At 45.9% G+C, this 26,375-nt stretch overlaps 1 pseudogene; it reads right to left on the minus strand.

Moving 5' to 3' along the window:
* Positions 1 to 4,053: 4,053 nt before the first annotated feature.
* LOC147662745 (NACHT, LRR and PYD domains-containing protein 3 pseudogene) overlaps positions 4,054 to 26,375 on the minus strand; it is a 267,147-nt pseudogene continuing 244,825 nt past the window's right edge.

Here is a 26,375-nt window from a genome sequence, read left to right on the forward strand (position 1 = left end):
GCACAAACCTGAATGTAGAGTTTGAGGTTTAACACAAAGAGACACAAACCTGAATCTAGCGTCTGAGGTTTAACACAAAGAGGCACAAACCTGAATCTAGAGTCTGAGGTTTAACACAAAGAGGCACAAACCTGAATCTAGAGTCTGTAGGTTTCACACAAAGAGGCACAAACCTGAATGTAGAGTCTGTAGGTTTAAAACAGAGGCACAAACGTGAATGTAGAGTCTGGGGGTTTAACACAAAGAGGCACAAACCTGAATGTAGAGTCTGAGGATTATCACAAAGAGGCACAAACCTGAATGTAGAGTCTGAGGTTTAACACAAAGAGACACAAACCTGAATCTAGAGTCTGAGGTTTAACACAAAGAGGCACAAACCTGAATCTAGAGTCTGTAGGTTTCACACAAAGAGGCACAAACCTGAATATAGAGTCTGTAGGTTTAAAACAGAGGCACAAACCTGAATGTAGAGTCTGGGGGTTTAACACAAAGAGGCACAAACCTGAATGTAGAGTCTGGGGGTTTAACACAAAGAGGCACAACCCTGAATCTAGAGTCTGAGGTTTAACACAAAGAGGCACAAACCTGAATCTAGAGTCTGTAGGTTTCACACAAAGAGGCACAAACCTGAATGTAGAGTCTGTAGGTTTAACACAAAGAGATGCAAACCTGAATGTAGAGTCTGTAGGTTTATCACAAAGAGGCACAAACCTGAATGTAGAGTCTGTAGGTTTAACACAAAGAGGCACAAACCTGAATGTAGAGTCTGTGGGTTTAACACAAAGAGGCACAAACCTGAATGTAGAGTCTGAGGATTATCACAAAGAGGCACAAACCTGAATGTAGAGTCTGTAGGTTTAACACAAAGAGGCACAAACCTGAATGTAGAGTCTGTGGGTTTAACACAAAGAGGCACAAACCTGAATGTAGAGTCTGGGGGTTTAACACAAAGAGGCACAAACCTGAATGTAGAGTCTGGGGGTTTAACACAAAGAGGCACAAACCTGAATGTAGAGTCTGAGGATTATCACAAAGAGGCACAAACCTGAATGTAGAGTCTGAGGTTTAACACAAAGAGACACAAACCTGAATCTAGAGTCTGGGGTTTAACACAAAGAGGCACAAACCTGAATGTAGAGTCTGTAGGTTTCACACAAAGAGGCACAAACCTGAATGTAGAGTCTGTAGGTTTAAAACAGAGGCACAAACCTGAATGTAGAGTCTAAGGTTTAACGCAAAGAGGCACAAACCTGAATGTAGAGTCTGTAGGTTTAACACAGAGAGGCACAAACCTGAATGTAGAGTCTGAGGTTTAACACAAAGAGGCCCAAACCTGAATGTAGAGTCTGTAGGTTTAACACAAAGAGGCACAAACCTGAATGTAGAGTCTGTGGGTTTAACACAAAGAGGCCCAAACCTGAATGTAGAGTCAGTAGGTTTAACACAAAGAGGCACAAACCTGAATGTAGAGTCTGTAGGTTTAACACAAAGAGATGCAAACCTGAATGTAGAGTCTGTAGGTTTATCACAAAGAGGCACAAACCTGAATGTAGAGTCTGTAGGTTTAACACAAAGAGGCACAAACCTGAATGTAGAGTCTGTGGGTTTAACACAAAGAGGCACAAACCTGAATGTAGAGTCTGAGGATTATCACAAAGAGGCACAAACCTGAATGTAGAGTCTGAGGTTTAACACAAAGAGACACAAACCTGAATCTAGAGTCTGAGGTTTAACACAAAGAGGCACAAACCTGAATGTGGAGTCTGTAGATTTCACACAAAGAGGCACAATCCTGAATGTAGAGTCTGTAGGTTTAAAACAGAGGCACAAACCTGAATGTAGAGTCTGAGGTTTAACACAAAGAGGCACAAACCTGAATGTAGAGTCTGTAGGTTTAACACAGAGAGGCACAGACCTGAATGTAGAGTCTGAGGTTTAACACAAAGAGGCCCAAACCTGAATGTAGAGTCTGTAGGTTTAACACAAAGAGGCACAAAACTGAATGTAGAGTTTGTGGGTTTAACACAAAGAGACACAAACCTGAATGTAGAGTCAGTAGGTTTAACACAAAGAGGCACAAACCTGAATGTAGAGTCTGTAGGTTTAAACAAAGAGATGCAAACCTGAATGTAGAGTCTGTAGGTTTATCACAAAGAGGCACAAACCTGAATGTAGAGTCTGTAGGTTTAACACAAAGAGGCACAAACCTGAATGTAGAGTCTGTGGGTTTAACACAAAGAGACACAAACCTGAATGTAGAGTCAGTAGGTTTAACACAAAGAGGCACAAACCTGAATGTAGAGTCTGTAGGTTTAACACAAAGAGATGCAAACCTGAATGTAGAGTCTGTAGGTTTATCACAAAGAGGCACAAACCTGAATGTAGAGTCTGTGGGTTTAACACAAAGAGACACAAACCTGAATGTAGAGTCAGTAGGTTTAACACAAAGAGGCACAAACCTGAATGTAGAGTCTGTAGGTTTAACACAAAGAGACGCAAACCTGAATGTAGAGTCTGTAGGTTTATCACAAAGAGGCACAAACCTGAATGTAGAGTCTGTAGGTTTAACACAAAGAGACACAAACCTGAATGTAGAGTCAGTAGGTTTATCACAAAGTGGCACAAACCTGAATGTAGAGTCTGAGGTTTAACACAGAGAGACACAAACCTGAATGTAGAGTCTGTACGTTTAACACAAAGAGGCACAAACCTGAATGTAGAGTCTGAGGTTTAACACAAAGAGGCACAAACCTGAATGTAGAGTCTGAGGTTTAACACAGAGAGACGCAAACCTGAATGTAGAGTCTGTAGGTTTATTACAAAGAGACACAAACCTGAATGTAGAGTCTGTAGGTTTAACACAAAGAGACACAAATCTGAATGTAGAGTCTGAGGTTTAACACAAAGAGACACAAACCCGAATGTAGAGTCTGAGGTTTAACACAAAGAGGCACAAACCTGAATGTAGAGTCTGAGGTTTAACACAGAGAGACGCAAACCTGAATGTAGAGTCTGTAGGTTTAACACAAAGAGACGCAAACCTGAATGTAGAGTCTGTAGGTTTATCACAAAGAGACACAAACCTGAATGTAGAGTCTTTAGGTTTAACACAAAGAGACACAAACCTGAATGTAGAGTCTGAGGTTTAACACAAAGAGACACAAACCTGAATGTAGAGTCTGAGGTTTAATACAGAGAGACGCAAACCTGAATGTAGAGTCTGTAGGTTTAACACAAAGAGACGCAAACCTGAATGTAGAGTCTGTAGGTTTATCACAAAGAGACACAAACCTGAATGTAGAGTCTTTACGTTTAACACAAAGAGACACAAACCTGAATGTAGAGTCTGAAGGTTTAACACAAAGAGACACAAACCTGAATGTAGAGTCTGAAGGTTTAACACAAAGAGACACAAACCTGAATGTAGAGTCTGAGGTTTAACACAAAGAGACACAAACCTGAATGTAGAGTCTGAGGTTTAACACAAAGAGACGCAAACCTGAATGTAGAGTCTGAGGTTTAACACAAAGAGGCACAAACCTGAATGTAGAGTCTGTAGGTTTAACACAAAGAGACACAAACCTGAATGTAGAGTCTGAGGTTTAACACAAAGAGACACAAACCTGAATGTAGAGTCTGAGGTTTAACACAAAGAGACGCAAACCTGAATGTAGAGTCTGAGGTTTAACACAAAGAGACACAAACCTGAATGTAGAGTCTGAGGTTTAACACAAAGAGGCACAAACCTGAGTGTAGAGTCTGAGGTTTAACACAAAGAGGCACAAACCTCAATAAAGAGCACATAAACTCATATATCATGATTGATTATTTAAACCTCTTCAAAGTACATTACATCGTGATGTCATAACAAAAAAACAGCTCCTTTCCAATCACATGTTGACGGTATCCCTGTCTTTGACTCTGTACCGTGACCCACTGCCTCTGGCTAGGTTTGGGCTACACAAATGCTATATAATGGAACATTTACATTTAACACACGGAGCCACACACCTAAATATAAAACATTTATGGATAACATCCAAAGTCACATACCTGAGAGTAGAGCATTTTATCATCCCCGGCCTCATGATTTCCTGAAGTTTTGGTCCGAAGTGTAAATTCGACATGTCGAGAGTCTTGTCTCCTTGGCAATGCTTTAAACAGAATGAAAGCGCTTTGAAATCGATCATCCTGTAACTGGAGTTTTTTATATTAATGTTCTGAATACTGTTCATGGCCCTGGAAGTAATCTCTTCATCTTGAGTCTCATACAAGCAGTGGAAAACATCCTGTAGCAGTCTTTTCTCTTTCGGCTCCCGAAGCCACACCACCAGAGCAGCTCTGGCGCTGTGAGATGTTTTACACCCTAGGACTTTCTCCACATGACACAGAAGGTCTTTGTTGATCAGGCCAAATAAGAAACGCACTGTTAGCATTAAATGGCCTCTTGTATCCTTACTATATTCCTCCAATAAATGTTTTAAATCTCTCTGAGGTTTTAGAGAGCCCACATTGATGTCAAGGATGTAGTACAGGGCTGCAAAGAACTCCTGAAAGCTGAGGTGGATGAAGCTGTAGGTTGTGTAGACGTCAATGTCTTGGGGGAAGATGTCCTGATTGAGAAACAATGATTGGATATCTGACGCTTTGAGGAGATATTGTTTAAGTTCCTTCTCACTGAAGAGGATTCTCTGCTCAAAGATGCCGTTGAGTGCCAGGGAGCAGAGCTTCTTCAGGCTCCTTTGCATGTTCTCTAGAGAGGCATCACTATGGTCCCTCAACAAAGTGGACAAGAAGAACAAATAGACAGATGTTGTGGTCTTTGATGCATTTGTAATGTCCTGGCATCTGTTCATCTGTTGCCTCATTACAGTGCACACGATCCAGCAGACGATGGGGAGAAAGCACATGGTATACAGGGTGTCATTGTCTTTCACCACGGCAAGGGCTCGGGATGCCTGTTCATCATTGGCAAAGAAACCACTGAAGTACGACTCCCTGTCCTCTTCTGTAAATCCCATTATCTCAGCACAAAGATCAGCTTTTATGCCCTCCCTGAGCCGTTCCAGAGCCCGCGGGCGTGTGGTGATGATGATGGAGCATGGAGACAGGATATTTCTTCTCAACAGGTTACTCAGAGTGACTTCCACAGGATTCCTCTGAAGCGGATCACTGCAGTACTGGACCTTCTGCAAGTCGAGAGAGAACTTCAGCTCATCAAAGCCATCAAGGATGAGCAGTATCTTGCTGGGATCATCCATCAGTGCGCCCATTGGTATTGTCCTGTCGGTGCAGCCGGCTGCAACCACATCAAAGACACTTGTGTCGCTTGTGACTTGGTTGATTTCTCTGCAGCTGAGGTAGAACACGTAATCAAACAGTTCCCGATAGAACTCTCCTCGAGCCCAGTCCAGCATGAGTTTCCGGGCTGTCATGGTCTTCCCGATGCCCGCTGGCCCCAGCAGGACTACGGTCCTGGGTCTGTGACCATCCTCCGCAGCAATGAAGAGTGCATCTAAACCAATATGGTTTGAATGGGCCAGGACGTCCATCACCTCAGCGTGCTTCTTTCCATAGGATATGATCTCGTGCTGACGCTCCTGCTCATGGCGATACTTCTGGACAATCAGCAGCTTTGTGTACCTTTTCTGCAGTGGGACCGCCTCGCCCACGCGGGCATTCCTGTCTTTTATCGTTCTGTACTTCTGTACAATATACTTCATGTATCTCCTCCTGAAATCTGAGAATCAAAACATGGTAAATATCTCATGGACACAAATTCAAAATCATCACCAAAGCAACTTGTAGAAGGATATTTCAATTACTTTGTGTTTAGAAATTTCTACAGTGCAAACTTTTGTCCTAAAGGAAGTCTTGGCGCTAGCAAAGATAGAACTGACAGAGAAAAAGAAGCAGAATAACCCCAGGTCAGAGTTTATCGTCAATGAGCATTTCAGGTGTGTCCAGAAAGAGACGGAGCAGCATTTTCACGGACCTCTCGGTGAGTTAAGAAGCACTCTGAGCCTTCCTGCAGAGGGAAACACTAGAGCCCAAGGGACAAGGGTAGCTGCCGGGATCACGGAGTCTAGGATCCAAGAGGGGCTTTGAAAGAGGTTTCCTGGAGATGTCAACTTTCAGATTTATTTATTCACGATTGATTACTTAAACTCATCACACGATACAGCATTGCCATTAAAATACAAAGCGCCAACACACAGCCGGTTGTACTTTAAAGCTTTAACAAGGCTGGCCGCTCACTCACTCGGCCTCCTTTCTACTTAGGACAGTAATTCTAGGAAAATGGTGTTTAAAGCCGAGTCCTGAGGATTTAAACATCTAATGGCGGCCGGGGACGAGTTGTTACAGGTCTTAAACTGAAGAGATTGTTAAGGTATTTCTTTATTTCAATCAATAGGAGATATGTAGCTCACATGTAAGAATGTTTCTTCCCAGTCTGGAAATGTGTCTGTCTCCCCCTCGGACCCTGATCAAGAGACAGCAGCGGCCGAGGCGAGGGGACATGAATTTATGTTTTATGTAAAATTGGACAGAAAGTGGAAAGAAGTGCAAGTATCCAGGACCCTGCAGGTGAGGGCTGATCGTGACAGAGCCTGCAGATCCCTGCAGATCTCTGCATATCCCTGCAGATCTGAGGTGCCGGGTTTTTAGGAACCCGGTGGTGCCAGGGGAACACCCAGAGACCTCTTGAGTTCTTCCTGTTCTGGACCACAGAAACACAGAATCTTCTAGGTGATGTCAAGGATCGAGTTTTATTGGCTGCAACCAAGTAACAAGCGTCCTAGAAGTACAACAGCATGGTTTGTATATTCTCAGGAGACTGTTCGTTTTTACAGAACCAGCCTTCTCCTTTTATACATAATATTACACTTCAGGCAAAATTCTTTGGTTTACTGTACGGTCATATACATATTTTCACAACAATGAAAAAGCAAAGTCATGATGGCCAGCCTACATTTTCGTATGTCCAGTTGGTGATGGATTACCCAGCCAGGCCCAGAACTCCCATCAGATATCGATGAAACCCCAATAAAATCGCGCACCTCCTCATGGTAAAACTGGCCATAAACAAGAAAACAGGGACAGGTGTGTGTATGATAAAGCATGGTTTGTATGCAGTGAATGGTTTATGACATGTTGTGCCTTGATGCTAATCTCGCTCGGCCAGTGGGTTGAGGACTGCCCGAACAGGTTTGGCTGGAGGCAGTGAAGGCAGCTCGCCCAGGTCAGAGAGGAGTCAGGAAAGGAGGACGTGTCCTTTCAGCACGAATTCGGCCTTGGTCAATTGACTATATGAGGGCAACCACAAGATGGATGCCGCTCACAAAATGGCGATGGAGGGTTTAGGACATAAAGGGTGATTTAGGGGTGTTCTCGTCATTTAATCGTGACCCAAATGCACAGTTGTAATGTCCTAATCATTACCGGTCTGCCAATACCAAATTCGTCATGGTATGATGATATTTTCTGACACGAGTGTTGGGCTTGCGTGTACCACCTTATAGCAGGGTCCATAATTTTCAGAACCACAGACCCACCTTTTGCCCTTATATAGGCAATAACTCATGCTAATCTGAGTCCAAATCTGTATTTATGAAGTCATGGAGATGCTGCTGTAGCATCATCCTGTTGCTCAGTTCGTCCCTTGACACAGGCTTCCTTACACATGATGTAGCACAGAGGCCACATATTGCAGGAGTGCACTGCACGCACAGGCAGAACAGGAACAGAATGGCTAAGATCCTTCCAATGAAAATCAGAATTTTCCATCCCCAGGCAGATATCAGTTCCCAGAACCACCCCAGCAAGGACCAGTCTCCTTTGTCCACGTGAATGGACCCAGAGATTTTGTGCAGTTTGGAGATGGCCTGGTACACTGTCGGAGCATTATCAGGGATGAAAATGCAGCAACTGGATTGGATCACTCTACATACCCCACCACGGTCTGCAAGTATAACATCTAGGGCAACCCTATTTTGAAGAGTCATAAGGCAGTCCGACTGGAGCTCTGCAGTCAAGTTGCTAAGGGCACCAGCCGTTTCAATCACGGCGGATTCAACTATCCTCGTCAATTGGCGAATATTCCTGCTGTTCACCATAGGCCCCCAAAACGGCAGAAAACCCTTTGCGAAATCTCCAAACTCCTGTTCCGCAGTGTCGTCTTTACTCACGACACCCCTAACTGTCCTTGTCCGGTGGTAATCTGCCTTGGCCGTGTAGGTGGGTGGCAGCAGAAATGAGATAAAACATGTGCCCGAGAAGTCAGGGGGCAACCATGTATATGCCTTGTCGTGGCAGACGAAGTAGGTGCCTTTAGCTGCTAAAAATGAGGGGGAGGTCTGAGACGAGAAAACATAAGTCTCAGTGCAGACACTCTTCCCCAACTGAGCTCTAGGGTTTTTGCCATTTCCCTGCAGACACAGGTGACCCTGATGGGGTACTATCCAGATGGGGGAGGATTTCTTTGCTTTCTGGCTCTCAGCTAAGGAAATCCCAAACTTAGTTACATTCCATCGACTGTAAGGCGTCAACTCGTCTCTGGGAATTGTTCTAACCGTGTCGATATCCCTGCTCATATTTCTTATTCCTGCCACTAGTGCCTTGTTGCTTGAATTTTTCCCTGTGGGACGCGGGGGGTACGGTTCTATGGCAAACAGGAACATGGTCTGGAAAGCCCACAGAGAACCATAATAACTGAATGGCAGGACAAAATATGGGATACCCTTATCTGTTGTGTGTGGCATAAGTCCACATACCCAACAGTTTGTGGTGTTCATTACAGACTGGTGCTGGTGTAGGAGCTGAACGATGAGTTATTTACAAATTCTAATCTTCTGGCAGACTCGTGTTCGGGAAGAGGGTGAAAGGAGTGTGGGGAAACAGTAGGAGGAGGTGTGGGCTGAGTGTTGTGTACGAATGTAACTCGAAAGGTAAATAGAGTATAGCCAATCAAAAATACCATTATGCTACACAACATTAAAATGCATATTATCAAAAATTGTTTTCTTGCCATCACAGTGCATATTGTCTTTTCAAAGTTCGCAGATCTGGCAGGTCTCTCTATCTTTGGAAACTCCATCCTCTAAGTTGCTGCCCGCGGTGGGAGGTTGATTCTGCCAAGGAGTGCTTCTGTTCAGTCCAGGGTAATTCCCTTAGACCAACCAGAACTGTCGACCTAACCGTCTACAGCTGCACTCCAAAGACTGTGGCAAGTGCGACCCTAGCAGCAGAACCGGATGGCGGTTCGAAAATCAAAAATGAGCAAGTATCCTAGATGAGAGAGCTACACAATCAAAAAGAGGAAAAACCTTTTTATTTGTCCTTAATCAAGGTCTTGGTCTCAAGTTATAGCGGTTTCGACCAGGTGCTGTGTTGTCTTGGAATAAAAGTTCAGGCTCAGTAGTGTCCAATTGCATTGACGGTGGCACAGATCCTTGCAGAATGCTATCGCTCTCCTTCTCTGTAGCAGTTCCTTTCAAACGTGCATCGCTGAAGTGTTCAAATTGGGGCACTATTTCGTTCTCAGAGTCAGCAATTCCTTTCTGGACCCACCGGTCAGAAGGCAGAGGTAACAGGGCCCATTTGCAGTGGGCCCCGTGGATCCAATTCTTCTTTCCTTCCACACGAACGGCTGATCTAGTGGAGAGAAGGACGAGGTGTGGTCCGGTCCACCTGGGCTGTTCGTTCTTTGTTCGCTGAAAGTTTTTCACCAGAACCCAGGTGCGAGGGTTCAATTGTGTGGCCTGGATCATCAGATGCTGGTGGAGAGGAACTGTGCACCTGTTGGTGTAAAACACACAATTTCGTTGTCAATTCGTGCAAATAGTCAAGCAGCACAGGATGCTCTATCTCGCTTAGCTTTTTGGGCCTTGGCACTCCCCATATGTTGGCCGGGCGGCCAAATACGATTTCGTAGGGACTAAGTCCTATTCTCGAATGAACAGTCATCCTGGTAGATAGGAGTGCCAAGGCCAGAGCATCAGGCCATTTAAGACCAGTGCTCGCTTGAACCTTGGCCAATTTCAGTTTTAGGGTGCCATTATAGCGTTCTACTAATCCAGCTGACTGGGGGTGGTTTGCAGCGTGGAACTTCTGATGTATGCCTAGACTCTCACACACTCTCTTCATCACTCGTCCCACGAATTCACTCCCATTATCACTCCAGACCATTCTAGGCATACCAAACCTGGGGAAGAATTCCTTGACAAGGGCTTTGGCTGTGGACATGGCAGTGTTGTCCTTAAGGGGATATGCTTCCACCCACCTGGAGAAGGCACAAACAACAACAAGTACGTATTTCAGATTGTTGCACCTTTCCATGTGGATGAAATCTAGCTGCAAAACCTCGAACGGATACGTTGGAGGCGCAAAATGACCAGCTGGAGTTGGGGTTCCCCTACCAGGATTGTACTTCAGACACACCATACAGTTCTTGACCACATTCTCTGCACATTTTGGGATGCCATTATTCTGCCATACTGGAGCTAACAACTTACAGATCCCTTTCACACTGATGTGAGCCATCCCATGAGCCATTGTCACCACTGCAAGCACATACGCATTGGGTAAAAGCCATCTCTGATGCTCTGATAATTCGACCCAACAACCATTCGCATCCAATCTACCCTTGCATTTTCTCCATTCATTCACCTCTTTCTCAGTGGCCTCGGATTGTATAGACTTCACACTTTCAATTGTGTCTTCACACATGCCCACATCAATCTCCTCAGTATCTGCAGTGACTAGCAAATCGTCTACATACTGAATAAGAGTCGCGCCATCAGGTAGAACAATCGTGTCAAGTTGTGATTTCAGAGCTTGACTGAATATAGATGGACTTTCACAGTAGCCCTGAGGAGCGCGTTTGAAGCGGAAGCTTCGTCCTCCTAAATTGAAGCCAAAAATATCTCTGCTCTCCTCAGCAATCGGGATGCTGAAGAAAGCATTCTTCAAGTCAATCACCGAGAACCAAGTGGCTGACGCTGGGACCATAGTCAATAGCGCAGTGATATCGGGAACAACTGGAAACTGTGGCACAACAATCTTGTTCACTTCTCTAAGATCAATCACAAATCTATAGACAGGTGGTTGGGAGGGATCAGTACGCTTTAAAACAGGCAAAACCGAACTGTTACAAATGTTCCCTGTTGTCTCTTCAATTACATCTTTTTCAATCAGATCGTAAATAATTGCTAACAAAGCCTTCTCACACTCGCTAGAGATCTTGTATTGGGGAATACGTGGCAACCTAACATTGGCTTTCAATGTAATGACATATGGCGCTATCTCCAAAAGACCCACATCATTAGAACCAGTGGCCCAAAGTATATCTGGAAGTGATGACAATTCTGTTGGAATATTCTCTCTTGACAAATACATTGGGGAAACCACTTTCTTACCTAGGGTAAGTTGTACTCCCGAAGGAGAGCAGTACAAAGTCGCATATAATCTCTTTAACAGATCCAATCCCAACAAATTTTCACCACAACCTGTTGTAAGAATGAGGGGTGCTTCCAATTCACATGGCCCAACAGAAAGGGACATAGGACTAGAAATCGGGTTCCTAACCGGGGCACCTGAAAAACCTACTGAAACATTCATTTTGCCAGACAAAGGTGCGCCAGGAAGTCTTGAGTGCATAATAGAACTTTTTGTAGCACCAGTATCCAGCATATAAGGCTCTGACACACCTGATGTAATCACCTCAACATAAGGTCCATGCTGATCTACTGGAACTGAAACAACTCCCTCTCTTTGTCCATGGCTTCCTAGCAATCATTACCCTCATTCTCGTTTTCTGCATAGTAGTCATCAGCATAGTACTGAGCTGTCCTAGAGGACACATTATTCTGTTGATCAAAGCTGTTCATGGAATTTTGAGGCGGAAAAGAAGTAGCATTCTGGGGGAAGTTTCCACGACCCCTACCTCTAGGAGCCTGTTGAACACCTCTACCTCTCGTACCAGAAACACCATTCAAACGTCGCAACAGAGCTGGACAATTATTCTTAAAATGACCCTCTTCCTTGCAATACGCACACTGATTCGGCCCATATGGTAAACGCTGTTGAGAAGACTCGTTTCTTTGTGAGTTTCTCGAATACTTTTGTATTTGCTGATAATCTTGCTGATTATTATTACGAGGTGGATAGGCTTGCTGGAGAAGGACTTTAGTTTTCAAATCTTTAGTCTTCTTATCTGCCTTCTCTAGCTCGTCTTTGCGTCTATTCTCGTAGTACTGGGCTGTGGCTAAAATCTGCGCTGATGTGGAAACAGCCCAAGCACTCTCTGAATCTTTCAATTTATTACATAGTTCAGGAAGCAGATTATGCACAAATTTGTCTACAAACAATCTTTGGCCACCCTCAGTAGCCATATCCTGACCACTATGATCAACGAAAGTCTCTTCAAACCTCGTGAAAAAGTCAGACACATTCTCATCTTTCTTCTGCTTGCACGCAGACAACTTGTCCCAATTCACACGCAATTCAGGCATTAAAGTCTACATGTATGCAATAATTCTACCAGGAAGTTCTGCTACCAAAGGCTCAGGTTTAGAACCACCAACTTGTCTAGCATCAGCAGCGGCAATATTAGCCCATGTATCACCCAATTCTTGATCATGATCTGTATGACGAATCTTTCCCCATAAAGGCTGTGGAACAACATTTCCAAACAACATGTCTACATCGGCCAGATTCATGATACATGTCTGTGATAACTCCTTATAATACCCTGCAGGATTTTTACGTGGATCAGGTAATGTCTGCTTTAGAGCCAAAACTTCAGATCTTTTCCATGGGACATGTACCCATACGCGCTGGAAATGCGGCAGGATTGCTGGATTCGCATTCGCATCACCTTCCCTCCATACTGGAGGAACTTCTCTCATGGGGTACTGTCGCGCCTTTTTCCTACCTGGCGTGTCATCCTCATACAATGACCTAGAATTGTTCCCCTTACTCCTGTAAGATAACAACATATCTATTGCTCGTTCAACATCGGTACCTACAATCATGCCTTCATAGAACTTGAAACGCATACGGAATAATTCCTTCATGTTGCGTTCTGGATCATTTGTCTTCAAATCTTCGCAGAGATATACACACATCTCTTCGAATACATATCTCTGTGTGGGTGCTTTCCACTGATGGAAGACTTCCATAACAGACTCAACGTCATATTTTACAGTATCAGTAACCCATTTACGTGCTAACTCATTCAGCACTTCTTTTTCCTGATAATCAGGCAGTCGACTTCGTAACTGTCTACGTCCTGTATTAGGGGTCGTCTTAGGCGACCCAAAGAAAGGTGAGAAAAGACCAGTGACAGTGTTTGTCACTCTCTGTCGAACAGAAGGAGAAACAGGTGGAAAGGCAGAAACGTCAGAAAAGACAGGCTAATGTACAGTAGAAGTCGAGGCAATAGCAGAAGAAGTATCAGAAGACATGGTTGGAGCAGTAGGCGAAGTCATAGAAAAAGCAGATGGAGTATGTAGCAAAGGCAGCGGCCCTTGAAAGGGCTGCGCCGGAGTAGTAGAGACCAGCTGAAGAGGAGCTGGTGCTTGTGTAAGAACTGGAGTTCGTGCACCGGGGCGCGGTATAACAAAGCGTCGCGGGGGTGCAGTAGCATCTTGTGCGTAGGGGGGTGGTGAACTCAGCAAGTGGGACATTAGAGGATCCTTCTCAGATGTCCCTTTTGATCCTTGTCCTTCATGTGGCAACATTGGGTAGCATTTATCTACTGCTAGCTTCTTACTTCTAAGTGTTTGTTCACTCTCCTGCTCTTCCTCGTTATCCCTGTATGCAACGGCAGCTTGTACCATTGACATACCTCTTTTATTTTTCTTTGCTAATTTCATTTCTTTCTGTTTGGCTTCCTTGCGCCATAGGCGAAAAGAGTCAAACATCGCCGGCCGGGCTTTCTTCTTGAACAGTTTCACCTCGAGATTATCTAAGATTTCTGTATCAAAGCTACCATATTGGGGCCATTTTAAAACACCATCTTTTCTGGTGTATTTCATCCACACTTCATTATATGTGATAGGACCTACTCTGTGTGAAGGACTGGGTTCTTTTGGACCCAGCGGTGCCAGGGCACAACACCTGAAACCTTCGTGGGTAACCTGTTCCGGCGTACAAGTCACAGAGACACGGGACACTTCCTTCGGCGTCAAAGAGTCAAGGTTTATTTACTGCAGGGAACACAGAAATCACAGGAAGTACATCGAGTGTAGTTCGGGGAGACTGCTTCAAATTGGTTTTGTGGATCGCTCCTTTTATACAGTTTTTACCCATAGGCTAACATGATACACAAAGGTTTACAACTCGGTTCCCACATCTAGCTCCCAGAGGGGTCGCTTTGGTCACTTTCAAACACATGAGGTCCGGATCATAAGTGCGGAAACATTTGGCGGTTCCCAACTGTAAAAACCCATCTTCCCACCATTAGCAAATTCCAATCAGCAATCAAGTAGATCGAAACAGGAACGAAGACAGGTGCAGAGGAAGACGGAGACAGTGGGGAGATCGAAAAGGGTGTCAAAGAGGAGGTATCGGGAAGCACGAGATACAGGCATCAAAGGGACGTGCCTAATGAGATGCACGGCTGAGACAATAAGTCCGTGCGGCAAGATGAGCCTCGAGCGGCGCCACCTGCCTTACAGTAGCAACCCCCTCGTCATAAAGACACTTACAAAGGACATGTGTCTTCCGCAAATATCTTGGGAGTCCCAGGGTCGCGAAGCGGACAGCGTCCGTCCGCTGACTACTTGAGGGCAAGAGACAAAATGGATGCTGTATCTAAGATGGAACCCGTGGGTACAGATGAGAAACCCACGTAACAAACGAACGGTTTAAGTTAGCACAGCGAAACTGCGCACACTTACTAAACTCGTCATTTGCGGTTCATAGATACCAGACTCGACCATATTCGTGCGAGTCGGAAACACCACTTACAATTGTCACGGAACCTCAGACGCTCCTTTTGCCCTCATGTAGGCAAGCACTAGTCGGAATCATATTCGATATTCATCAGACCATCAAGATGTCGTTGTAGCATAGCTCTGTCCGACCGAGTCCCCTTGGTAACAGGTGGTTGTCTCATACACGTTGTAGCACAGAGGCCACATAAGGCAGGACCACACTGCACACAAAGGCAGCACGTGAACAGGAACACTACCACAACTCCGATGATCATCAGAATCTTCCAACCCCAAGTCGACATCAGGCCCCAAAACCAACCAAGTAGCGTCCAATCCCCTACATCCACGTGTATGGATTCGGAGATCTTATGCAACTTCGAGATGGCTTGATAGACAGTAGGAGCATTATCAGGTATGAAAATGCAGCAGCTCGAATGGATCACTTTACATACCCCACCGCGATCTGCCAAGACGACATCTAAAACCATACGGTTTTGTAACGTCATAAGTCTCTCCGCCTGAAGTTCTGTGGTGATATTACCAAGGGCACTGGCAGTAACATTAGCTGTCGATTCTACCACTCGAGTCAAACGTCTCAGGTTCCTACTATTAACCATAGGTCCCCAAAACGGAAGGAAACCCTTGAAAAAGTCTCCTGCCTCTTGACCGGCAGTGTCCTCTTCGCTAATTACGCCTCGTACAACTCTAGTCTTATGGTAATCGGCATCTACAGTGAACGTCGGAGGCAACAGATTTGCAACAAAACATGAGCCCATGAAGTCTACGGGCAACCATGTGTATGCACGATCATGACAGATGAAGTACGTACCCTTGGCAGCCAGAAACACAGGGGACGGGGACATTGGCAGAACGTAACTTTCAATGCAAGCACTGGCTCCAAGTGAGGCTTGCGAACCACGACCCACGAGACAAAGATTACCAGTGTGGGGTACGACCCATATTGGAGGCGAGCTTTTAAGCTGCTTTTCATTAGTGAACATACTATATTCCCCTCTACTCAGGACCCTATAGGCTTGTACCTCTTCTTTAGGGATGAGAAAAGCATCATGGATCTCATCTTCCATATCCTCTATTGCCATCGATAGCACCCACTGATACGAGGTAGGACCAGAGTTGGGGGAACGTTGTTCTGGAGTGGGGTGGAAACCCAGTGCGCTTCGAAGCATTGTTTGGAATGCTCGAGCTGACCCTTGGGAACTATACGGTAACACCAGATATGGAATTCCCTTACCCGTAGTATGTGGCATCAACCCACACACCCAACAATTAGTAGTGTTAACCACTAACTGATGCTGATGGAGGAGCTGGATAAAGGAATTGTTGCGGAATTCTACACGTCTAGCCTGTTCGTGTTCCGGTAAAATATGAAAGGAATGGGGAGAAGCAGTAGTAGTAGTAAAAGTAAGGTTAGGGTAAGGAGTAGGAGTAGGGGTAGCAAGTAAGAAGTAAGACATAGTGTAATACACCCCACCCGCCAAGAATGCAGAAGCAGTTAAAAACAATACAAACAATTGGAATACAACACATTTAGTACGACTGAGTTTCTGCAGTTTGACTCTGTACGCCTGAGCTCCTTCCAAATCGTTCAGCTTCGAAAATGCCATTTCCCTACGACCGTCCGCAACGTTTCTTGACGCACTTCGTTCTGTGCAGCAATAGTCAATCCCCAGGAGTTCCTAGGAACCGACGGCCTTTGACCTAGCGTCAAGACCTACTGTCCAGAAGGAAGTACGCGCGCGGCCCTACGGCCCTCAATACACAATATGTATTTATTTAGCACAATAATTCTCTGCTGTGGAAGGAAAAAGATACAAGGAAGAAGCTTGATATATGTACAAAACAAGTTTCAACGATACGAATGTTCAAAGTTGATCAGGGGAAACGAAGATATTGCAGTTATCAATTTCAGCAAAGCAAGAAAAACTTTATTTGTCCTTAGTGTGAGAACGCAACGAATATCGATGTCTCCCGGGACGTGTCTGCTCGTTGAACAAAGGATCCGTTGAAGAGACAGCGTCCTGCTGATCAGTTTGTTGATCTGGTCTCGAGTCTTTTGCTGACAATGTTTCAACAGTGGCTTTCTGCTGCGCTGAGGTTTCTTCAACAAGCTGTGCGTCGCTAAAAGGTACAAACGCCGGCAATGTCTCTGCTTCTATTGACGCAATGCCTTTCCTTACCCACGGGTCTGCCGGCAAAGGAATAGGGACTCGCTTACAATGGGTAGCATGTACCCAATTCTTCCGCCCCTCAAGACGAACGGCAGTCCTCGTGGCCAGGAGCACCTGGAAAGGTCCAACAAAGCGGGGGTCCAGATTCTTCTTGCGTGAGAAGTTACGGGTAACTACCCAATCACCGGGCTGGAGCTGGTGGCCTGGACCCTCCGTCTGCGTCGGCAAAGCGTCGTAAACCTGTTGATGAATTAACCTCAGTTTAGCAGTCAAGTCATGTAAGTAGTCAATCAACATCGGATACTCAAGATCAACGAATATACCTGGCCTAGGAACCCCCCACACATTCGCAGGACGGCCGAACACTATTTCATAGGGACTAAGCCCTATTCGGGAGTGTACAGTCGCCCTAGTTGACAGTAATGCTAGAGGCAAAGCGTCAGGCCACGAAAGTCCAGTCGTAGCCTGAATCTTCGCTAGTTTTAGTTTAAGGGTGCCATTGTACCCTTCAACCAATCCAGCTGACTGGGGATGATTGGCGCTATGGAATTTTTGATTAATTCCAAGGCCCTTACACACACTCTTCATCACACTCCCAACAAACTCACTTCCATTATCTGACCACACGACTCTAGGCATTCCATACCGAGGAAAGTATTCCTTCAGTAGGATTTTCGCAGTAGACAAAGCAGTATTGTCTTTGAGGGGATAGGCCTCAATCCATCGGGAGAATGCGCAAACCACAACCAAAACATATTTCAAGTTATTGCATCGCTCCATATGGATGAAGTCCAATTGAATCACCTCAAAGGGATACGAAGGAGGAGCAAAACTGCCTGGGGGAGTTGGGGTTCCTTTGCCAGGATTGTACATTATACACACCATACAGTTCTTCACCAGACGTTCAGCACACTTTGTAATACCATCATTCTTCCACACATCAGCCAACAACTTGCAAATACCTTTCGCGCTGATATGTGCTAACCCATGTGCCATTGTCACAACGGCCAGCACATACGCATCAGGCAACAACCATCTTTTCTGATCCGACAAATCAATCCAACAACCATTCGCATCCAACTTTCCCGTACTTTCTTTCCACTTCGTCTTTTCAGTCTCAGTGGCCTCATTCTGAATTGCTTTCACACTCTCAAAAGTATCTACACACATACTTGATTCTGTAGGCCACCTAACCGAACTCGTCACATACATTCGAGTACTAAGGTTCCGGGCAGTCTCCTTAGCAATCTCATCTGCAAACGCATTACCACGACCAACATCATCCGTCACTTTACGATGCGCACTACACTTGACAATCGCAACTTGTGCAGGCAAAGTCAATGCATCCAAAAGGTCGTTCACAAGCTGGCCATGCTGTATCTTCGTACCATGCGACGTCAAGAAACCACGCTCTCGCCACAATCGTCCAAAGCTATGCGCTACACCGAAAGCATACTGGCTATCGGTGTACACATTCACACGTTTCCCTTTCGCTAATACACATGCTCTAGTAAGAGCAATCAGCTCTGCAGCTTGGGCAGAATTCTGATTCAATCTCGCAGTCTCAACAACAGTATTCAATGTTACCACAGCATAAGCGGTAGTCACATCACCATTCGGCAATTTAAAACATGACCCATCCACATACAGAGTGCCGTCAGGGTCTTCCAATGGGGTGTTTTTAAGGTCCACTCGACCTTTTGTTTCCTCCTCTGTACGCAAGTAGCAGTCATGTTCTGTTACTTGATCTGACTCTGCACTAATCGGTAACAAAGTTGCCGGATTTAGGACATTACAACGTTTTATTTGAATGTGGCTTGCCAAGAGCGTCAATTCGTACCCAGACAACCTCGCACTCGTCAAGTGCTGAGTTTTCGTTCGATTCAAAAGAGTGTCGACTGCATGCGGAACCATCACCGTAAGCATATTATCCATGACCAATCCTGCTGATTGTCGGATGGAGACCGCAGCTGCCGCAGTTGCTCTCAAACAACTCGGCAATGCTCTAGCTACTGGGTCTAAGGTCGAGGAAAAATATGCACATGGACGTTGCTTACCACCAAAAGGTTGCGTTAAGACACTCAACGCACAACCTTCTCTCTCGTGAACATATAACGTAAACGGCTTACTGTAGTCAGGGGTACCTAACACAGGGGCCGAACACAATGAATCACGCAGTTCAGAAAAACTTTTCTGACATTCTTCCGTCCATGGTAAAGGAGTTGAAACATCCTTGCACGTAAGAGCCACCAATGGTTTCGCTAGCAATGAAAAATTAGGAATCCACTGCCTACAGTACGACGTGATACCTAGAAAGGCACGCACATCTCTTTGGGTTTGTGGCACAGCCATTCGCGCAATCGCTGCAATTCTCTCTGGGGTCAATCTCCTTCCCTCCTTTGACAATAAGTGACCTAGATAGGTTACTTCTTGACAACAATATTGGAGTTTAGAAGGTGACACCTTGTGATGTAACTCACAGAGATGTTGCAGCAACGACACCGTAGCAATTTTGCAAATGTCCTGAGTATCAGCAGCCACCAATAAGTCGTCGACGTATTGGATTAAGGCCGCACCAACCGGCAACCTAAACGCATCCAGTTGACCCTTCAAGGCTTGACTGTAAATAGACGGACTTTCACAGTAGCCCTGAGGAGCGCGTTTGAACCGGAAGCTACGTCCACCAAGAGAGAAACCGAAAAGGTCCCTGCTCTCTTCGGCAATCGGGATGCTGAAAAAGGCGTTTTTCAAATCGATCACCGAAAACCATGATGCAGTAGCTGGAATCAGAGTCAGTAGCGCCGTGATGTCAGGCACAACAGGAAATTGAGGAACCACAATTTTATTCACCTCCCGTAAATCGATAACAAAACGATAAACAGGCGGTTTGGTAGGATCAGTACGTTTAAGAATGGGTAGTACAGGGCTGTTGCACACGTTTCCCCGAGTCTCCTCAATAACATCTTTCTCGATCAAATCATAAATGATCGCTAACAGTGCTCGTTCACCATCAAGAGAGATACGATATTGGGGAATACGTGGCAGCCGCACATTAGCTTTCAACTGTACAACATAAGGGGAGATATCAAGCAGGCCCACATCATTTGGACCCGTCGCCCACAAAGACGCAGGAAGAGAATCCAATTCCGGTGGAAGCTTATCGAGAGACAAATACATAGGAGAGACAACCCTCTCACCTAACGTAAGCTTTACACCCGCAGGAGAACAATACAATGTTGCATACAAACGCTTAAGCAAATCCAGACCCAAAAGATTTTCGCCACAACCAGTGGTCAAAATCAACGGAGCTTCGAGCTCACGTGGCCCAATTTGAAGGGGCAAAGGATGCGAAACTGGATTGCTAACGGGGGCGCCAGAGAATCCAACGGATACATTTGTTAAGCCAGACAAAGGTGCGCCAGGGAGTTTCGAATGCATAATAGAACTTTTCGCTGCACCAGTGTCCAACAGAAAAGGCTCAACGACGCCCGATGTAGCAACTGCGACGTAAGGCCCTCTCTGATCAACCGGAACTGATACCACTCCCTCCTTTTGTCTTTGGCTGTCCTAGTAATTACTGTCGTCAGTCCCCTGATCGACGTAATAATCGTCTACATTGTACTGCGCCGATCGTCCTTGCGATGATCCACGTTGGTCAAAACAGTTATTAGAATTTGATGAGTTGTCAGAGCGGTCGTTCTGAGCACCACGACCTCTACCACGTGATGCATTCTGCGAACCACCACGGCCTCCTCTGGACGAATTACCACTATTACGTTCATTCAGAGCAGGACAATTGAATTTGATGTGTCCCTCTTGTCTACAGTAAGCACATTGATTGTACCCCAACGAAGATCTTTGGAAAGAGGAACCGTTACGCGGCTGCGATCGATTCGATTGCGACTGTGATCTATTCTGCTGAGACGCATTCTGATTAGAACGCGGCGGATACGCTTGTTGTAACAACACTTTAGTTTTCAGCTCTTTTGTCTTTTTATCAGCTCGGTCATTTTCTTCTTTCTCTCTATTTTCATAATATTGTGCCGTAGCCAGAATCTGAGCTGAGGTAGAAACGGCCCATGCACTTTCTGAATTCTTCAATTTATTGCACAAGTCGGGCAATAAGTTCGATACAAATTTATCCACAAACAACCTCTGTCCACCCTCAGTACCCAGATCCTGTCCACTATGATCGACGAATGTTTCCTCAAACCTCGTAAAGAAGTCTGATACACTCTCATCCTTCTTTTGCTTACAGGCTGACAACTTGTCCCAATTTACCCTCATAGCTGGCATAAGCGTTTTCATTAATGTAATGATTCGCTGAGGAAGAAGTTCAATCAACTGATCGGGTTTAGTAGCAGCCACTTGTCCAGCGTCTGCCGCTGTAATGGCATTCCAATCACCACCTAATTCATTTGCGTGATCTTGGTGACGAATCTTAGCCCATACCGGTTGTGGTACGACGTTGCCAAACAACATGTCGATATCGGCAAGATTCATCACCGTAGCATCTACGAGCTGCGATAGTTCCTTATAATACCCAACAGGATTTTTGCGAGGATCGGGCAAAGATTGTTTCACCTGAAGCACTTCCGATCGTTTCCATGGGAGATGTATCCACACTCTCTGGAAATGTGCTGCCACTGGAGCATTAACATTAGTATTATCAGCTGGTATCCAAACCGGCGGAACTTCACGCATGGGATATTGGCCAGACTCGGCTTGTTGGCGTTCAATATCCTCAACAAACAGTGCGTGAGGAATAGGAGCGAGACGAAAAGACAGCAACTGCTCAATAGCACGTCGGACATTAGTATCGACTATCAGTCCAGTTGCGAACTGAAGCCGAAGATTAGACAGGGCGGTCAGCACCTCGTCAGGCGCAACGGCCGCTATCTGATCATGTAAAAGTTTACACATTTCGTCAAACACATATCTCTGAGTCGGTATGTTGAATTGACTAAATGTTTCAAGAACAACTCGGGGTGGATTTCTCTGCGGATTGTCCATCCAACCCATCGCCATATTGTATAGCGCAGCGCGTTCCCTATTACCAGGAAGCTGACTACGCCTCTGCGGTGGACCATCAGAACCAGCGGACCCAAAGACAGGTCCGAGCGACTGAAAGAAGCTAGCCGCAATGGGAGAATTACGGTTACGAGTAGAGGGACAAGAGTAAGACACAGGACTAACAAGAGAAGGAGTAGAAACGTTAGCAACAACAGGGGTTAACAACACAGGAGCAGTAGCGTGAGTAGGAGTATGTGGAAGCGGAGGAGCAGTAGGAATAGAAACAGGCACAGGAGCAGGAACAGTCGGAAGAGCGGGTGCAGGTGGAGGAACGGGTGGAGGAATAACAGGTGGAAGAACAGGTACGGCAGGGACCACAGGAGCTGCGGTACCCTGTACGTACGGAGGTGGCGACTTCATAAGATAGGACATTAAAGGATCCTCAACTGCCTCTTCCTTCTTATCCGACTCCGTAGCCAAAACAGGATAGCATTTATCTATGGTCATACGTTGTAGCCTCTCAAACACTTCCTTATCCTTATCCTCCTTATCACGCTGAAACTGCTCAGCTTTCTTCACTATGGTAGCAACATTATCTCGCTCACTACGTTTATTCTGTCTGATCTCTTTCTGTCGGGCTTCTTTGCGCCACAACCGAAAGGCATCAAACATGGCCGGCCTAGATTTACGTTCGAACAACTTTATTTCCAAATTATCTAAGATCGACGCTTCGAAGCTACCGTGAGGTGGCCAACGAAGATCGCCGTCTTTCTTTGTATATTTTATCCAGTAATCGTTAAAAGCAATCGGGCCTAGCCCATGTTTGCTATATAAGTCATAAGTAGGAGTTCCAACCGGAGGTATCGGACACGAGTCCTCCAGCAGGGAATCCACACCACAAGGTCTACAACAACTGAACAAAGTACTGCGACCAGGCATCTTGCACACTAGCCGAGTTTCACAAACTTCAAGGGTTACGGGATTTACCAAGTCCCAGCAAAGAACAAAACCCTCGGTCTTTGGCGGCTGCAGTCGTCAAACAAATACAACAACAAAGTACGCTAGCAAAGTGTCACCGACAAAAACACTCACACAGCGTGTACAACAAAAACCACTAGTGTTTACAACAAAGACACTCGCTAAAGTGTCAACAACCAAGGACTATGGGAGCGACCCACAAATACTTAACTCAAAGATCGATGGCGTCACCAGGAAGGCCCGTCTATCGTCTCGCTATACCAAGGTCTACGCCAGGCGCCAAAACAGGTCTACAGTCAGGGCAGCAGTCCGTCGCAGCCGTTAGGAGGCGGGAATCTTCGCGGGAAAAGTCTTCGGGCCACTTATTTCGACAACAGGATCGATGAAGCGGGGTGCACCTTCCCTTGGAGATTTCACACGAAGTTCCTCACGATCGTCGGGCTTGGACCGGTACCACTGATGCAGCCCCGCGTTGGGCGCCAACTGAAGGACTGGGTTCTTTTGGACCCAGCGGTGCCAGGGCACAACACCTGAAACCTTCGTGGGTAACCTGTTCCGGCGTACAAGTCACAGAGACACGGGACACTTCCTTCGGCGTCAAAGAGTCAAGGTTTATTTACTGCAGGGAACACAGAAATCACAGGAAGTACATCGAGTGTAGTTCGGGGAGACTGCTTCAAATTGGTTTTGTGGATCGCTCCTTTTATACAGTTTTTACCCATAGGCTAACATGATACACAAAGGTTTACAACTCGGTTCCCACATCTAGCTCCCAGAGGGGTCGCTTTGGTCACTTTCAAACACATGAGGTCCGGATCATAAGTGCGGAAACATTTGGCGGTTCCCAACTGTAAAAACCCATCTTCCCACCATTAGCAAATTCCAATCAGCAATCAAGTAGATCGAAACAGGAACGAAGACAGGTGCAGAGGAAGACGGAGACAGTGGGGAGATCGAAAAGGGTGTCAAAGGGGAGGTATCGGGAAGCACGAGATACAGGCATCAAAGGGACGTGCCTAATGAGATGCACGGCTGAGACAATAAGTCCGTGCGGCAAGATGAGCCTCGAGCGGCGCCACCTGCCTTACAGTAGCAACCCCCTCGTCATAAAGACACTTACAAAGGACATGTGTCTTCCGCAAATATCTTGGGAGTCCCAGGGTCGCGAAGCGGACAGCGTCCGTCCGCTGACTACTTGAGGGCAAGAGACAAAATGGATGCCGTATCTAAGATGGAACCCGTGGGTACAGATGAGAAACCCACGTAACAAACGAACGGTTTAAGTTAGCACAGCGAAACTGCGCACACTTACTAAACTCGTCATTTGCGGTTCATAGATACCAGACTCGACCATATTCGTGCGAGTCGGAAACACCACTTACAATTGTCACGGAACCTCATGTGCTTTATATAGAGTTCATATGTTGGAGTTCCAACTGGAGGAACCGGACACGAATCCTCTAATCGGGAGTCCCTACTACAACCAAGACAAAACAAGTTTCCAAGTCTGCTAAAACCAGGCATCTTCGCTCACTAGTCTAGCTTCAAACTTCAAAGGATTATCGAATACGATATTCTCGTGAATACACGAGTCCCTTGGTTTTGGCGCTTGCAAGTTCCAAACAAAGCGTATCTCAAGGATACCAAAACTAAGAATCAAACTAAGGACTGGGAGATGCTCCACTTATACTTAACTGAAGTATTGATGATCGATGACGTCACTAGAAGACTCGTCTATCGTTTCGCTCTACCAAGGATCAATGGGTCCAAAACAGGGCGATAGTCAGGGCAGCAGTCCTTTGTAGCTGTTGGGACACAGGGAATCTCGCAGCAAAGACCTTAGGAAACACGTCGACATACAGGGGTCGCTGAAGTGGCTGGCCCTCCTCTGGAATTTTCACACGAAGCTCCTCACGAACATCTGGCTTGGACCGACAACGCTTGATACCGCCCCAAGTTGGGCGCCAACTGAGGTGCCGGGTTTTTAGGAACCCGGTGGTGCCAGGGGAACACCCAGAGACCTCTTGAGTTCTTCCTGTTCTGGACCACAGAAACACAGAGTCTTCTAGGTGATGTCAAGGATCGAGTTTTATTGGCTGCAACCAAGTAACAAGCGTCCTAGAAGTACAACAGCACGGTTTGTATATTCTCAGGAGACTGTTCGTTTTTACAGAACCAGCCTTCTCCTTTTATACATAATATTACACTTCAGGCAAAATTCTTTGGTTTACTGTACGGTCATATACATATTTTCACAACAATGAAAAAGCAAAGTCATGATGGCCAGCCTACATTTTCGTATGTCCAGTTGGTGATGGATTACCCAGCCAGGCCCAGAACTCCCATCAGATATCGATGAAACCCCAATAAAATCGGGCACCTCCTCATTGTAAAACTAGCCATAAACAAGAAAACAGGGACAGGTGTGTGTATGATAAAGCATAGTTTGTATGCAGTGAATGGTTTATGACATGTTGTGCCTTGATGCTAATCTCGCTCGGCCAGTGGGTTGGGGACTGCCCGAACAGGTTTGGCTGGAGGCAGTGAAGGCAGCTCGCCCAGGTCAGAGAGGAGTCAGGAAAGGAGGACGTGTCCTTTCAGCACGAATTCGGCCTTGGTCAATTGACTATATGAGGGCAACCACAAGATGGATGCCGCTCACAAAATGGCGATGGAGGGTTTAGGACATAAAGGGTGATTTAGGGGTGTTCTCGTCATTTAATCGTGACGCAAATGCACAGTTGTAATGTCCTAATCATTACCGGTCTGCCAATACCAAATTCGTCATGGTATGATGATATTTTCTGACAAGAGTGTTGGGCTTGCGTACCACCTTATAGCAGGGTCCATAATTTTCAGAACCACAGATCCCGGCAGATCCCTGCAGATCTCTGCAGATCCCTGCAGATCACGGCAGATCCCTGCAGATCCCGGCAGATCCTTGCAGATCCTGGTAGATCCCGGCAGATCCCTGCAGATCCCTGCAGATCCCGGCAGATCCTTGCAGAACCCTGCTGATCCCTGCAGATCCCAGCAGATCCCGGCATATCCCTGCAGATCCCGGCAGATCCTTGCAGATTCTTGCAGATCCCGGCAGATCCCTGCAGATCCCGGTAGCGCCACAGATCCTACTTTTGTTCAGGAGGTTTTTAAAAACCTGTCAAGTGACTGCTGCTTCAAAGTCCCTCTGCTTGAGGATTGCTCAGGGCTCCATCCAAGCAGCATCGCTTGGGAAGGGAAGCGTCGAGCCACCGCT

The sequence above is a fragment of the Lissotriton vulgaris genome, unplaced genomic scaffold (genome assembly GCF_964263255.1).
Source record: "Lissotriton vulgaris unplaced genomic scaffold, aLisVul1.2 SCAFFOLD_2533, whole genome shotgun sequence".
NCBI classification, from domain to species: domain Eukaryota; kingdom Metazoa; phylum Chordata; class Amphibia; order Caudata; family Salamandridae; genus Lissotriton; species Lissotriton vulgaris.